This window comes from Sus scrofa, chromosome 13, assembly GCF_054392235.1.
Source record: "Sus scrofa isolate SSC_HxYL_T2T_F1_AM1 chromosome 13, Sscrofa_HxYL_maternal_Yorkshire_Landrace_v2.0, whole genome shotgun sequence".
NCBI lineage: Eukaryota > Metazoa > Chordata > Mammalia > Artiodactyla > Suidae > Sus > Sus scrofa.
The window spans coordinates 136794809-136810205 of record NC_139395.1 but is presented as its reverse complement, the minus strand read 5'-3'; the positions used below and the strand labels follow the sequence as shown (position 1 = coordinate 136810205).

At 40.7% G+C, this 15397-nt stretch overlaps 1 long non-coding RNA gene across 2 annotated transcripts in view; it reads left to right on the top strand.

Annotated features, from left to right (window-relative positions):
• The first annotated feature begins 45 nt into the window (after positions 1–45).
• LOC106507270 (uncharacterized) overlaps positions 46–15397 on the top strand; it is an 84280-nt gene continuing 68928 nt past the window's right edge. For both annotated transcript variants that reach the window (XR_014824458.1, XR_002337773.2), the window contains exon 1: positions 46–1045. This is a non-coding gene — a long non-coding RNA (uncharacterized LOC106507270). The remainder of the gene's footprint in view (positions 1046–15397) is intronic.

Below are 15397 nucleotides of genomic sequence, written 5' to 3'. Positions count from 1 at the left end.
GGGCGGGAGGAGCCGCGGAGAGAGGAGTGCGCATGCGTCTTCCTCAGCCCAGAGGTTGGGCAGGGAGGAGTGAGGTCTGCGGCCCAGCGCTGCGGAAGGTGACCTGTTGAGGCGCCTGGGCCTGGGGTCCTATGGACTGCAGAGTCTATTGGCAAGTAGAGTCGGCCGTCATTTGTACGTGAGCAAGCTGAGGTTCTTGCGGGATAATGAGACTTCTGGTCTTTGCGAAACGGCCAGAACCTTTCTGGATGTGTAATTTTCTCTGCCACCCCCCCACCCCAGCCACCTGAGCACCTCAAAAATTGTGGTCCTCCGTCTTTATTCTCGTCACCTAATGTGACCTGGCACCTTGGGGAATTCAGAACTGAGTCAGACATTCCTATCCCTCAGGGGACTAACAGTCTATGTGAATACAGAACGCGGAATAGTAGAGAGAGTAGTAACTCTGGTAAAGCGCTGATTGTGGACAGGAATGATACAAGCGTTATTGCACTTACTTCGTCACACATCTTGGAGAACCTTTTACTCATTCATTCAACAAACATTTCTGGAACTCTCAGTGGGATGAAGTTCATTCAGCTAGTAGATGGAAGAACTGGTATTGGAACCCAATCTGTAAGACGTCATAGCTCTACAATCTTTCTGCCAAGTTTTGCATGGCCAAAAATTTACTATTTTTTGACATCTTCATTCATTCATTCAGCATGTCAAGCATTTATTGAAACCCCATGGAGTGGGTCCAAGAACACTGTATTATTATTTTTCTGTCTTTTGTCTTTTTAGGGCCACACCCACGGCATATGGAGGTTCCCATGATAGGGGTCAAATAGGACTTAGAGCTGCCAACCTACACCACAGCCACAGCAACGCCAGATCCAAGCCGCGTCTGCGATCTACACTACAGGTCACGGCAACACAGGATCCTTAACCCACTGAGTGAGGTTGGGGATCGAACCTGCATCCTCGTGGTTCCTACTAGGATTCCTTTCTGCTGCTCTACGATGGGAACTCCCAAGAATACTATAAAATTGAGTAGATCCCCAAGGTAAGCAGCAAACCTTGGTGACAGAAGTGCAAAGGTGCTCGAGGAGCAGCAGCATTTGGGGAAAGAGGCAGTGGCTGAGCTGGTAAGCCAGGCCTGCTGAAGCTTGGGACCTCGGGGATGTGGTGGAAGCGAGGTGAGGCGGGTTGGGTGTCCTTTGGTGGGCAAGAAGCTTTCCTGCAAGGTACCTCACTCTTTTCGTTGGAATTCCACCATCCTGCAAAGTTTCTGCACAATTTGTTCCCACCCGAGGGCTGTGTTGCACGTCAGGATTTGGGGTTGGAAGGGCTGAGATTTGTTGTTTTCCCTTTGGGGCAGCAGCTGGACCGGTGGTACTCAGGCACACTCCTCGTGGGTCCAAGGAGTCTCTCATTTCTTCCCTTTACCAGTTAATGATGGCGTTAAGTGAAAGACCATTTCCTAAGAATTTTGGAAATTTTAGCCTGCAGAAGGCAAGTCAGTAAAAGTTTTCAATTAAGTGAGTGTACATTGTAGAAGGTGTTGGACTGTGCTACAAATCCACAGGAAAAAAGAAACAAGAAGGGTGAGTAAACAGGACTAGTAATTTGCGAGCACGCACAAGCGGTGGAGTGGAACTGTGATGAGAGTATGAAAAGTAGGTCCAATTGTAGAAAATTTTAAATGACTTGTGACACTTCTGAAAGTGTGAGAGGTAAATCCAGGGTTTGTAATTCTGTAGACTGGTAGCCGGATAGATAAGGTTTTAGTGGGTGGGCCTTAGGGAAACTCTTTCTGGACTCTTTAATCTTTTTTTTTTCTTTTTTCTTTTTTGCTTTTTAGCGTAGCACCTGAGGCATATGGAAGCTCCCAGGCTAGGGGTCGATTCGGAGCTATAGCCGCTGGCCTACACCACAGTCATAGCAATGCTGGATCTGAGCCGAGTCTGAGACCTACAACCATAGCTCACCGTAACACAGATCCTTAACCCATTGAGCTGGGTCAGGGATGGAACCCACATCCTCATGGATGCTAGTTGGGTTTGTTAATAGCTGAGCCATGAAGGGAACTTCCTCGTTAAGCTTTTTCAGCTTTAAAAGTTATTCGATTCAACAACAACAACAAAACGAAAATGGGTAAAGGATTTGAATGGACAGTTCTCAAAAAACGATACACAAATGACCAACAAGCACATGAAATATACTTTACATGACTAATTATTAGGGAAGTGCAAATCAAGACTACAACAAAATTGTCACCTCACACACATTAGATGACAGCTATCAAAAACAAACAATTCCTTACCCTTATCTCTTTCTACCCTGACCCTAGAGTTATTACCATTATTATTATTATTATTTTTTGTCTTTTGTCTTTTTGTTGTTGTTGTTGTTGTTGTTGCTATTTCTTGGGCCGCTCCCGCGGCATGTGGAGGTTCCCAGGCTAGGGGTTGAATCGGAGCTGTAGCCACCGGCCTATGCCAGAGCCACAGCAACGCGGGATCCGAGCCGCGTCTGCAACCTACACCACAGCTCACGGCAACGCCGGATCGTTAACCCACTGAGCAAGGGCAGGGATCGAACCCGCAACCTCATGGTTCCTAGTCGGATTCGTTAATCACTGTGCCACGACGGGAACTCCGAGTTATTACCATTATTAATCATTTAAGGGGGGAATTTCTTGTGGTGCAGCAAGTTAAGGATCTGGCATTGCCACTACAGTGGCCCAGGTCACTGCTCTGCTGTGGGTTTGATCCCGGGGAACTTCCACATGCCACACACAGCTAAAAAAAAAAAAATTAACGGTTATTTTTTCTATTTCCCTGCCAAGTTTATGTATAGATAAGTTTAAGTTTAGGCATATATCTAAACACACACACACTCCATGTTCGTATATTCAAACTTACATTAGATCTACACATATCCATATACAGGATTGTGCTTAGAGACAGTGTACTATATGATTATATACTGGTACCCCAGAGCCAGAGTGCCTTGGTTCCATTCCAGTTCCTAGTAACTTACTAGCTGTTTAATCTTGGGCAGGTTACTAAATCTCTCTATGCCTGGACTGCCTCATGTTTGAAATATGATGATAATAGTACTTAGCTCATAAGGTTGTTGTGAGGCTTACATGAGATTATATTATGAAAAGGCCATATCATTCTGTTTGACACATTGTCACACAGTTTAAGTATTAGCTCTTATTATACTGATGCATTTTTGTCTGTAACTTAATTTTTATTTAATATATGGTGGAATGTGTACACACCTCGCTGTTTTCAATGATTCCATGACACTCTGAGGTATAATATACCATATTCATCCAAGTGTTTCTCAACTGGTAAACATTAATTTTTTTGTTGCAGATTTTGCTCTTAGAAATAATGCTGCAACTAGCCTTCTCCTATTGATTTCTTTATAAATTTGCTTTTATTTCTTAGATTTTGTTCTTAAAGGAGAGTAATGGGTTCAAATTGAATTCACTTCCCATGGGAGGGGATATGCTGTTGAACTCACTGGGAAGCCTGCTTGAGGCTTCATTGCTCCTGGTGTCATTATTTAATGACCATCCATGGAAAGTGTGCTATTTTGCCCTGACACTGGCAGTGTATCAGAGTGCCTGTTCCCCCACAGCTTCACAGTGTGTAGTCAACAGTTTCAACTTTCTGTCAATCTATAGGGAAACAAAGTATAGTTTTTTTTGGGAGGGGGTCTTTTTGTCTTTTTAGGGCTGCACCCATGGCATACAGAGGTTCCCACGCTAGGGGCCCAATTGGATCTGCAGCTGCTGGCCTATGCCACAGCCACATTGATGCCAGATCTGAGCTGTGTCTGCGAGCTACAGCATAGCTCACGGCAACGCCAGATCCTTAACCCACTGATCAGGGCCAGGGATTGAACCCTTGTCCTCATGGATGCTAGTCGGGTTTGCTAACTGCTGAGCTACTATGGGAACTCCACAAAGTATAGTTTTAATTTGCATTTCTCTTAGTTAGAGTGAGGTTGAATATGTTTTCTTTTTTTTTTTTTTTTGTCTTTTTGTCTTTTTTTGTTGTTGTTGTTGTTGCTATTTCTTGGGCTGCTCCTGCGGCATATGGAGGTTCCCAGGCTAGGGGTCCAATCGGAGCTGTAGCCACCGGCCTATGCCAGAGCCACAGCAACGCGGGATCCGAGCCGCATCTGCAATCTACACCACAGCTCACGGCATCTCCGGATCATTAACCCACTGAGCAAGGGCAGGGACCGAACCCGCAACCTCATGGTTCCTAGTCGGATTCGTTAACCACTGCGCCATGATGGGAACTCCTGAATATGTTTTCTTATTTTAGAAGACCATTTGTATTTCTTTGGTGGACGGTCAGTTCTGGTTCTTTTTGTAAATGAACACATTACCGTTTAGGTTTCAAAATGAGTCTTGAATATTAATCAGTTTAGAATGTAAGCTCTATGAAAATCTGTTTTATTCACTACTGTATCCCAGGTGTTTAAAAGAGTACGTGACACATGGCACATGCTCAATAAATATTTACTGAGTGAGTGACTGGTTGTTGCTAGTCAGTAAATGAGTGTCTCATCAAATTTAAATAAATAGTAAAAGTAATTTCAGGCTCCCCCAAGCTGAGGCTTATTTTTTTTTATTGTGGTAAAATACAGGTAACATAAAATTTACCATCTTAATCATTTTAAGTGCACAGTTCAGTGGTGTTAAGTACATTCACGTTATTGTGCTACCATCACTACCATCCATCCACAGAACTCATTTCATTTTGCAAGATGAAAGCCTGTATCCACTAAACAATAATGTCCCATTCTCTTCTCAAGGACGGGGATTGAACCCATGTCCTCATGGATGCTAGTTGGGTTCGTTAACCACTGAGCCACGACGGGAACTCCACATTTAAAAAAAAAATCTTATAGTGTCCGGGGACTTCCCATTGTAGCTCAGTGGAAGCAAATCCAACTGGGAACCATGAGGTTGCAGATTTGATCCCTAGCCTTACTCAGTGGGTTAAGGATCTAGCATTGCCATGAGCTGTGGTGTAGGTCACAGATGTGGCTTGGATCCCCCGTTGCTGTGGCTGTGGTGTAGGCTGGCAGGTACAGCTCTGATTAGACCTCTGTCCTGGGAACCTCCATATGCTGTGGGTGCGGCCCTAAAAAGCAAAAATAAAATAAAATTTTATAATGTCCATCCTAATAGGTGTGAAGTGGTATCTCATTGTGGTTTTGGTTTGCATTTGTCTAATGATTAGTGATGTTGAACACATTTTGATGTGCTTATTATTATTATTTTTGGCTATGATATGCAATGGCTTGAGGTGGAATCTCAGTTTCCAGACCAAGGGTTGAACCCAGGCCACGGTGGTGAAAGCACCAAGCCCTAATCACTAGACCACCAAGGAACGCCCTCCTTTGCCTTTTTAAAAATCCATTTTGTTATTGTTTTTGTTGAGTTGTAGGAGTTCTTTATGTATTCTGGGTATCAATTTAGTATATCCTTTTTTAGATACATGGCTTACACATATTTTCTCCAATTCCATATGTTGCCTTTTTACTCTTTTGGTAGTTTATTTATTTATTTATTTTTGGTCTTTTTGCCTTTTCTAGAGCCACTCCCACGGCATATGGGAGGTTCCCAGTCTAGGGGTTGAAATGGAGCTGTAGCCACCGGCCTACGCCAGAGCCACAGCAACGCGGGATCCGAGCCTCGTCTGCGACCCACACCACAGCTCACGGCAACGCTGGATCCTTAACCCACTGAGCAAGGCCAGGGATTGAACCTGCAACCTCATGGTTCCTAGTCGGATTAGTTAACCACTGCGCCATGACGGGAACTCCTCTTTTGGTAGTGTCTTTTGATGTACAAATGTTTTAAATTTTGATGAAGTCCCACTATCTATTTTTTCTTTTGTGGCCTTACTTTTGGTGGAGATCCAAGAAATCATTGTCAAACCCAATGTCATGAGGCTTTCCCCCTGTGTTTTCGTCTTTTAAAGAGCTCTTTTTCCCTCTCTAGGTTCTACCTGTAAATATGTCAAAATAATAATAGTATGATATGTTCCCTTAGGACACCCTTGATACATGTACAAGAGCTGGCCTTTTTTAGGCATTGCCAAAAAGTCAGGGCTCTGGTTTTTATATGCATTGAACTGATGGATTGGAGCACTTTGAGGGTAAATCAGCTGGGCTTACTTGTGCCTAGTGATCAGAGCCAATTATTTACTGCCACAAGTGTTTATCTTTCTAGTTACTTTTAGGTCCGAAGTTATTCTGAAAATTGACAGTTCTTAATATGCTATGGGGTAGCTGAAGATTTTACTATTCATGTCCTAGCTTGATATAAAATAATGGAAGAATTAAAGTTCTGAGCTCTCCTCTGTTCCCTGTTTTTGTTTTTCTTCCCCCTGGAATCTTCACTATCACCTCCAGAGGTGATAATCTAGTCTCCAGAGATATGACAATCATCTTTGTTTTCCAGGCTAAGAATTGAGGAAAGATATCCTTTAAACTTTCTCCATAGCTCAGTTGAAATAGGTTGGTATTATTCAAAAGAAACTTCACTTAAAAACTAAGGGAGGAGGTTCAGTCCTTTGCCTCTCTCAGTGGGTTAATGATCCAGCGTTGCTGTGAGCTGTGGTGTAGGTCACAGACGAGGCTCAGATCCCGCGTCGCTATGGCTCTGGTGTAGGCCTGTGGCTACAGCTATGATTGGACCCCTAGCCTGGGAACCTTCATATGCTGTGGGTGTGGCCCTAAAAAGACAAAAAACAAAAACGAAAACCCAAAACACCTCCCCCCCCCAAAAAAAAAAACATAACAAACTACTCAAGGGAGGAGAGGATGGGTGTAAAAAAGAAAAGAAACCATTGACAGAGGCAAAACACTGCTTTGGCTAGGTCTTGAGAAAATGCGGGAAGATGGCTTATGGAGTTAGGCAACACCACCCCCTAGAGGTCATTTTGTGCACCAAACTACTCACCAATTGTCAGCCTGTTCTGGTTGGATGGAAGAGCCAATAGGGTTTCTGAGTCGGCATTGTCAAGAAGAAAAAAAATATGGCCAGTGAGACTAGCCTGAACATTAGGATTTTGAATCCAAATGATCAAGGATTATAGGAACAGTGTATCAACCTAGAATTGTCTTCTCAGAAATTATCTTTCAAGAACAGGAAATAAATACATTTTCAGATAAGCAAAAACTGAGACCAATCATCAAAAGACCTCAACTAAAGGAATTTCTAAAGTTACACTGTCTAGTGCAGTAGCCATTAGCCATATATAGCTATTAAAATTACATGAAATTAAAATTTCAGTAATGTAATCACCTTTGCCCCATTTCAAGTGCTCAGTAGTCATATGTGGTTAGTGGCTAGTATATTGGACAGTGAAAATATAGAAAATTTCCACCATTTTGACCACATATTGAATGGCACTGTTCGAAGATATTTCTCAAGCAGAAGGAGAAAATTCCAGAACAAAGGTCTTAGCTGCAGTAAGAAGACCTAGTAAAGAAAATTGTAAATATGTGAGTAATCTAAACAAATAATGATATAAAATAATATTAATGTCTTAATTGGGGGTGTTAAAGAAAGAAGGTACTAGATTACTTATAAATCAGGAAGGAGGTGATTAGAGTTAAGATGTTCTAAGATCTTTTTTTATTATTCGCATATATACTGGACCAAGAAATAAAATTCAGCAATATACTGTTTATAAGTGACACACTTCAGACGTAGGGACTCAGAAAAGCTGAAAGTGAAAAGATGGAAATGTTGTCTAAAACAAATTTGTTGGTAAGCTGTACTAAAAATTGAAATGATCAAATTATAATGAGAGAACTTTTTTTTGTCTTTTTGGGGCTGCACCTGTGGCATATGGAGCTTCCCAGGCTAGGGGTTGGTTGAATCAGAGCTGCAGGTGCCAGCCTGCACCACAGCCACAGTAACACCAGATCCGAGCTGCATCTGCAATCTACACCACAGCTCATGGCAACACCAGATCCTTAACCCACTGAGGGAGGCTAGGGATCAAACCCACAACCTCATGGTTCCTAGTTGGATTCGTTTCTGCTGCGCCATGATGGGAACTCCATGGAAGAAAAGATTTATTTAACAGAAATAACCACAATGCTATTATCCTACTGAAAATTGACAAAGTTTTTTGGATATCATTAACCGTCCACTCAGTGTTCAAATTTTCCCAATTATAAGTGTTTCTTATTTCAACAGCTTATTGTTTTATTCTGGATCAAAATAAATGTCATACATTGTGATTGGTTGAAATACCTAAGTTTCTCTCTTAAAAAATAATTATTTTGAGATAATTTTAGATTTTTGGAAAAGTTGCAAAAGAGTATAGAGAATTTCCAAATATTCTTTCACTCATGTTAACAATTTACATAACCATAGTACAATAATACATGAAATTTTAAAAATTAATGCTGGTACAATATTATTAAGTTACAGACTTATTAAAATTTCAGCCGTTTCCCCTTTCAGTATCACTTTTCTGTTCCAGGATTAGATTAAGATCCCCCATTACATTTAGTTGTCACTTCTCCAATCTGTGGTGATTCCTCTGTCTTTGCTTTTCATGATTTTGACACTTTTGATAAGTACTGGTCAGTTATCTTTGTAGTATGTCACTTGGTTTTATTTAGCAACTTTATTGAGATATAATTTTCATACCATACGGTTCACTCATTTAAGGTGTGCAATTCAATATATTTAGTATATTTAGAGAGCTATACCACTATCACCATCGTCTAATTTTAATACATTTTTGTCATCCTGTAAAGAAAGCTTGTATCTATTAGTAGTCACGTCCCATTCCTCTAACTCTCCACTATGTCCTCCCCCATCACCTGGAGGCAGTTATTAATCTACTTTCTACCTCTATGAAAGTGCTTATTCTGGACATTTCATACAAATGTTATGACACAAGGTGGCCTTTGTGTCTTTCACTTACAGAAAGTTCTCAGGGTTCATCTATGTTGTGACGTGTATCAGTACTTCATTCTTTTTTATGGCCAAACAATAGTCCAACATAAGGATATACCATATTTTGTTTATCCATCATCAGTGGATGGACATTTAGTTTTTTTTCCATTTCTTGGCTATTAAGAATAATTCTGCAATGAACATTTCTGTAAAAGTGTTGTGGGGACAAGTGTTTTCAGTTATCTTGGGTATATACTTTGGAGTAGAATCGTTGGGTCATAAGGTGACTTTATGTTTATCATTTTGAGGAACTGCAAACTCTTTTCCAAAAAGGCTACACCATTTTACTTTCCCATTAGCAACATATGAGGTTCCAATTTCTCCATGTCCTCATCCAACACTCGTTATTATCTTTTTTTTTTTTCCCTTTTCAATCGCACCTGTGGCATATGGAAACTCCCAGGCCAGGGATTGAATCCAAGCTGCAGCTGTGACCTACACCACAGCTGCAGCAATGCCATATCCTTAACCCACTGCACCACAATGGAAACTCTCGGTGTTTTTGATCAGAGCATCTTCATGAGTGTAGTGTCTCAGGTTTTGATTTGCATTCTCCTAATGACTAATATGTTGAACGTCTTTTCACGTGCTTATTGGCCACTTGTATATTTTCTTTGGTGAGACATCTATTCAAATTCTTTGCTCCTTTTAAAATTGTTATCTATTTATTGTTCAGTTGTAAGAGTTCTTTATGTTTTCTGGAGGCAAATCCCTTAGATATATGACCTTCAAATATTTATTTTCTCCCAGTCTTTGGGCTTCCCCCAACACCCCCCCCCCCCACTTTCTTGATGGTTCCTTAAAAGAGAAGTTTTTTTTTTTTTTTTTTTTTTTGCTTTTTAGGGCCACACCCATGGCATATGGAAGTTCCCAGGCTAGGGGTCCAGGCAGAACTACAGCTGCCAGCCTACGCCATGGCCACAGCCACACCAAATCTGAGCCACATCTGCGACCTCACAGCTCACGGCAATGCCGGATCCTTAACCCTCTGAGCGAGGCCAGGGATTGAACCCACAACCTCATGGTTCCTAGGTGGATTTGTTTCTGCTGTGCCACGACAGGAACTCCAAAACAGAAGTTTTTTATTTTGATGATGTCCAATTTATCTATCTTATCTTTTATCAGTTGTGCTTTTGGTGTTATACGTAAGAAATCATTGCTCAACCCAAGGTCATGAAGATTTAATACTGTGTTTTCTTCTAGGTTTTAGCTTTTTTTTTTTTTTTTTTTTTTTGGTTTTAGCTCTTAAACTTAGGTCTATGATCTACTTTCAGTTTAAATTGTCTAGGCCCATTTGTAAAAATTAATTGATCATAAATGTTAGAATTTATTATGAATTCTCAATTCTTTTTTTTTTTTTTTTTGTCTTTTGTCTTTTGTTGTTGTTGTTGCTATTTCTTGGGCCGCTCCCGTGGCATATGGAGGTTCCCAGGCTAGGGGTTGAATCGGAGCTGTAGCCACCGGCCTACGCCAGAGCCACAGCAACGCGGGATCCGAGCTGTGTCTGCAATTTACATCACAGCTCACGGCAACGCCGGATCGTTAACCCACTGAGCAAGGGCAGGGACCGAACCCGCAACCTCATGGTTCCTAGTCGGATTCGTTAACCACTGCGCCACGACGGGAACTCCTCAATTCTATTTTATTGATCCATATGTCTATCCTTATGTTAGTACCACACTATCTTGATTATGGTAGTCTATAGTAAGTTTTGAAATCAGAAAATGTGGGTCTGCCAACTGTGATCTCTCCGTGATTATTTCAGCTATACTGAGTCTCTTGCATTTCTTTTTTTTTTTTAAAACTCAATGAATTTTATTACATTTGTAGTTTGCAGCAGTCATCACAACCCAATTTCATAGCATTTCCATCCCAAACCACCAGCCCATCCTCCCCACCCCCAACCTGTCTCCTTTGGAAACCATAAGTTTTTCAGTCTATGAGTCAGTATCTGTTCTGCAAAGAAGTTCATCATATCCTCTTTTTTAGATTCTACATATAAGTGATAGCATATATTGTGATGTCTCATTGTCTGACTAACTTCACTTAGCATGATAATTTCTAGATCTATCCATGTTGCTGCAAATACCATTATTTCTTTCCTTTTTATGGCTGAGTAATATTCCATTGTGTATGTGTACCACATCTTCTTTATCCACTCCTCTGTCGATGGACATTTAGGTTGCTTCCGTGTCTTGGCTATTGTATATAGTGCTGCAATGAACATTGGAGTACATGTATCTTTTTGAGTCATGGTTTTCTCTGTATAGATGCCCAGGAGTGGGATTGCTGTGTCAGGTGGAGATTCTATTTTTAGTTTTTTGAGGAATCTCCACACTGCTTTCTATAGTAGTTGCACCAGTTTATATTTCTACCAACAGTGTAATAGGGTCCCCTTTTCTCCACACCTTCTGCAGCATTTATTGTTTGTAGACTTTGTTTTTTGTTTTGTTTCTTTTTTTAATTTTAGGGTTACACCTATGGCATATGGAGGTTCCCAGGCTAGGAGTCAAATCAGAGCTGTAGCTGCCAGCCTACACCACAGCCACAGAAATGCCAGATCTGAGCCACATATGTGACCTACACCACAACTCATGGCAACGCTGGATCCTTAACCCACTGAACGAAGCCAGGAATTGAACCTGCCTCCTCACAGATGCTAGTCAGATTTCTTTCCACTGAGCTATGATGGGAACTCCAGTTTGCAGACTTTTTGATGATGGCCATTCTGGCTGGTGTGAGGAAGACCTCATAGTAGTTTTCGTTTGTATTTCTCTAATAATTAGTGGTGTTGAATATCTTTCTGTGTATTTTTTCTCGCCATACATATGTCTTTGGAGAATTATCTCTTTAGATCTTCTGCCCATTTTTTGATGGATTTTTTTTTTTTTTTTTGGTTTTGAGTTTCAGGAGGTGTTTATAAATTTTGTAGATTAATCCCTTGTCAGTCACTTCATTCACAAATATTTTTTCCCATTTTGTGGGTAGTCTTTTCATTCAGTTTAGGGTTTCCTTTGCTGTGCAAAAACTTTTAAGTTTAATTAGGTCTCATTTGTTTATTTTTGTTTTTATTATCATTAATCTAGGAGGTGGATGTGAGAAGATATTGCTGTGGTTTATGTCAGAGAGTATTTGGCCTATGTTTTCCTCTAAGAGTTTAATAGTATCTGGTATTATATTTAAGTCTTTAATCCATTTTGAGTTTATTTTTGTGTATGGTGTTAGGAAGTATATTCTAATTTCATTCTTTTACATGTAGCTGTCCAGTTTTCCCAGCACCACTTATTGTACAAGCCGTCCTTTCTCCATTGTATATTCTTGCCTCCTTTGTCATAGATTAGTTGACTGAGTTTAATTCTGGGCTTTCTCTCCTGTTCCACTGATCTATATTTCTGTTTTTGTGCCAGTACCATATGGTTTTGATGACTATAGCTTTGTAGTATAGTCTGAAGTCAGGGAGCCTGATTCCTCCAACTCCATTTTTCTTTCTCAGGATGTCTTTGGCTATTCTGGGTCTTTTGTGCTTCCAAACAAACTTTAAGATATTTTGTTCTAGTTCTATGAAAAATGTCCTTGGTAATTTGATAGGGATTGCATTGAATCTGTAGATTGCCTTGGGTAGTATAATCATTTTGACAATATTGATTCTTCCAATCCAAGAGCATGGTATGTCTTTCCACCTATTTGTGTCATCTTGAATTTCTTCCATCAGCATCTTATAGTTTTCAAAGTATAGGTCTCTTCTCTCTTTAGGGAGTTTTATTCCTAGGGATTTTATTCTTTTTGGTAAATGGGATTGTTTACCTAATTTCTCTTTGTGCTCTTTCATTGTTAGCATATAGAAATGCAGTTGATTATGTGTATTAATTTTGTATCCTGCAACTTTACCAAATTCATTGATGAGCTCTAACAGTTTTCTGGTAGTGTCTTTAGGATTTTCTAGGTATAGTATCATGTCATCTGCAAACAGTGATAGTATTACTTCTTTCTTTCCAATTTGGATTCCTTTTATTTCTCTTTTTTTCTCTCTCTCTCTCGCTTCCTTCCTTCCTTCCCTCTCTCTCTCTCTTTTGGCTTTTTAGGGCCACAACTGCAGCTTGTAGAGGTTCCCAAGATAGGGGTCGAATCAGAGTTGTAGCTGCTGGCCTATGCCACAGCCACAGCCACACAAGATCCAAGCCACATCTGTAACCTATATTGCAGCTCATGGTAACGCTGGATACTTAACCCACTGAGCAAGGCCAGGGATATAAACTGCACCCTTGTAGATACTAGTCAAATTTGTTTCCACTGGGCCTTGATGGGAACTCTGCTTGGATTCCTCTTATTTATTTTTCTTCTCTGATTGCTGTGGCTAGGACTTCAAAATTATGTTGAATAATAGTGGTGAGAGCAGACATCCTTGTCTTGTTCTTGATCTTTTATTTATTTATTTATTTATTTAGTCTTTTTGCCTTTTCTAGGGCTGCTTCCATGGTGTATGGAGGTTCCCAGCCTAGGGGTCTAAGCAGAGCTGTAGCTGCCGGCCTATACCACAGCCACAGCAATGCCAGGTCTGCGACCTACAGCACAGCTCACAGCAACACCGGATCCTTAACCCACGGAGCAAGGCCAGGGATCAAACCTGCAACCTCATGGTTCCTAGTCAGATTTGTTAACCACTGTGCCACAACAGGAACTCCTTGTTCCTGATCTTAGTGGGGATTCTTTCAGCTTTTCACCATTGAGAATAATGTTAGCTCTGGGTTTGTCATATATGGCCATTATTATGTTGAGGTAGGTTCCCTCTATGCCCACTTTCTGGAGGGTTTTTTTTTGTCAGAAATGGGTGTTGGATTTTGTCAAAGGCTTTTTCTGTATCTGTTAAGAGGATCATATGGTTTTTATTCTTCAGTTTGTTGATGTGGTGTATCACACTGATTGATTTGTGGATATTAAAAAATCCTTGCATCCCTGGGATAAATCCCACTTGATCATGGTGTACAATCCTTTTAATGTATTTTTGGATTTGGTTTGCTTGTATTTTGTTGAGGATTTTTTTTTAATTTGCTTTTTAGGGCCAAAACCTGAGGCATATGGAGGTTCCCAGGCTAGGGGTCTAACTGGAGCTGTAGCTGCCAGCCTACGCCACAGCCACAGCAATGCCAGATCTGAGCTGTGTCTGCAACCTACACCACAGTTCATGGCACTGTCGGATTCTTAACCCACTGAGCGAGGCCAGAGATCAAACCCACAACCTCATGGTTCCTAATTGGATTCGTTTCCACTGCTCCATGACAGGAACTCCTGGTTGAGGATTTTTGCATTTATGTTCATCAGTGAAATTGGCCTGCAATTTTCTTTTTTTTTGAGGTATCTTTGTCTGGTTTTGGTACCACGGTGATGGTGGCCTCATAGAATGAATTTGGGAGTGTTCCTTCCTCTGAAATTTTTTGGATTAGTTTCAGAAGGATAGGTGTTAGCTCTTCTCTAAATGTTTGATAGACCTCCCCTGTGAAGCCACCTGGTCCTGGACTTTAGTTTGTTGGAAGTTTTAAAATCACAGTTTCAATTTCAGTACTTGTGATTGGTTCATTCATCTTTTCTATATTTCCTTGGTTTAGTCTTGGAAGATGGTGCTTTTCCAAGCATCTGTCCATTTCTTTAAGGTTGTCCATTTTATTGGCATATAGTTGCTTGTCTCTTATGATCCTTTGTATTTCTACAATGTCTGTTGTAACTTTTTTTTCATTTCTAATTTTATTGATTTTATTCCTCTCTTTTTTTCTTGATGAGTTTGGTCAAGGGTTTATCAATTTTGCTGATCTTTTCAAAGAACCAGCTTTTAGTTTCATTGATCTTTTCTGTTGTTTTCTTTGTTTCTATTTCATTTATTTCTGCTCTGATATTTATGATTTCTTTCCTTCTGCTAACTTTAGGTCTTGTCTGTTCTCTCTCTAATTGCTTTAGGTGCAAAGTTAGATCTTAGTGGGATCTTAGTGTTTATTTGAGCTTTTTCTTGTTTCCTAAGGTAGGTCTGTATTGCTATAAACTTCTCTCTTAGAACCGCTTTTCCTCTTTCCATAGGTTTTGGATTGTTGTGTCTTTGTTGTCAGTTGCTTCTAGGTTTTTTTTTTGGTCTTTTTAGGGCTGCACCTGCAGCATATGGAGGTTCCCAGGCTAGGTGTCGAATTGGAGCTACAGTTGCCAGCCTATGTCACAGCCACAGCAACATCAGATCTGAGCCAGGTCTGCGACCTACACCACAGCTCATGCAATGCCAGATCCTTAACCCACTGAGTGAGGCCAGGGATCGAACTCACAACCTCATGTTTCCTAGTTGGATTTGTTTCTGCTGCGGCACATGGGAACTCTGCTTCTAGGTATTTTTTAATTTCCTCCTTGATTTCTTCAGTG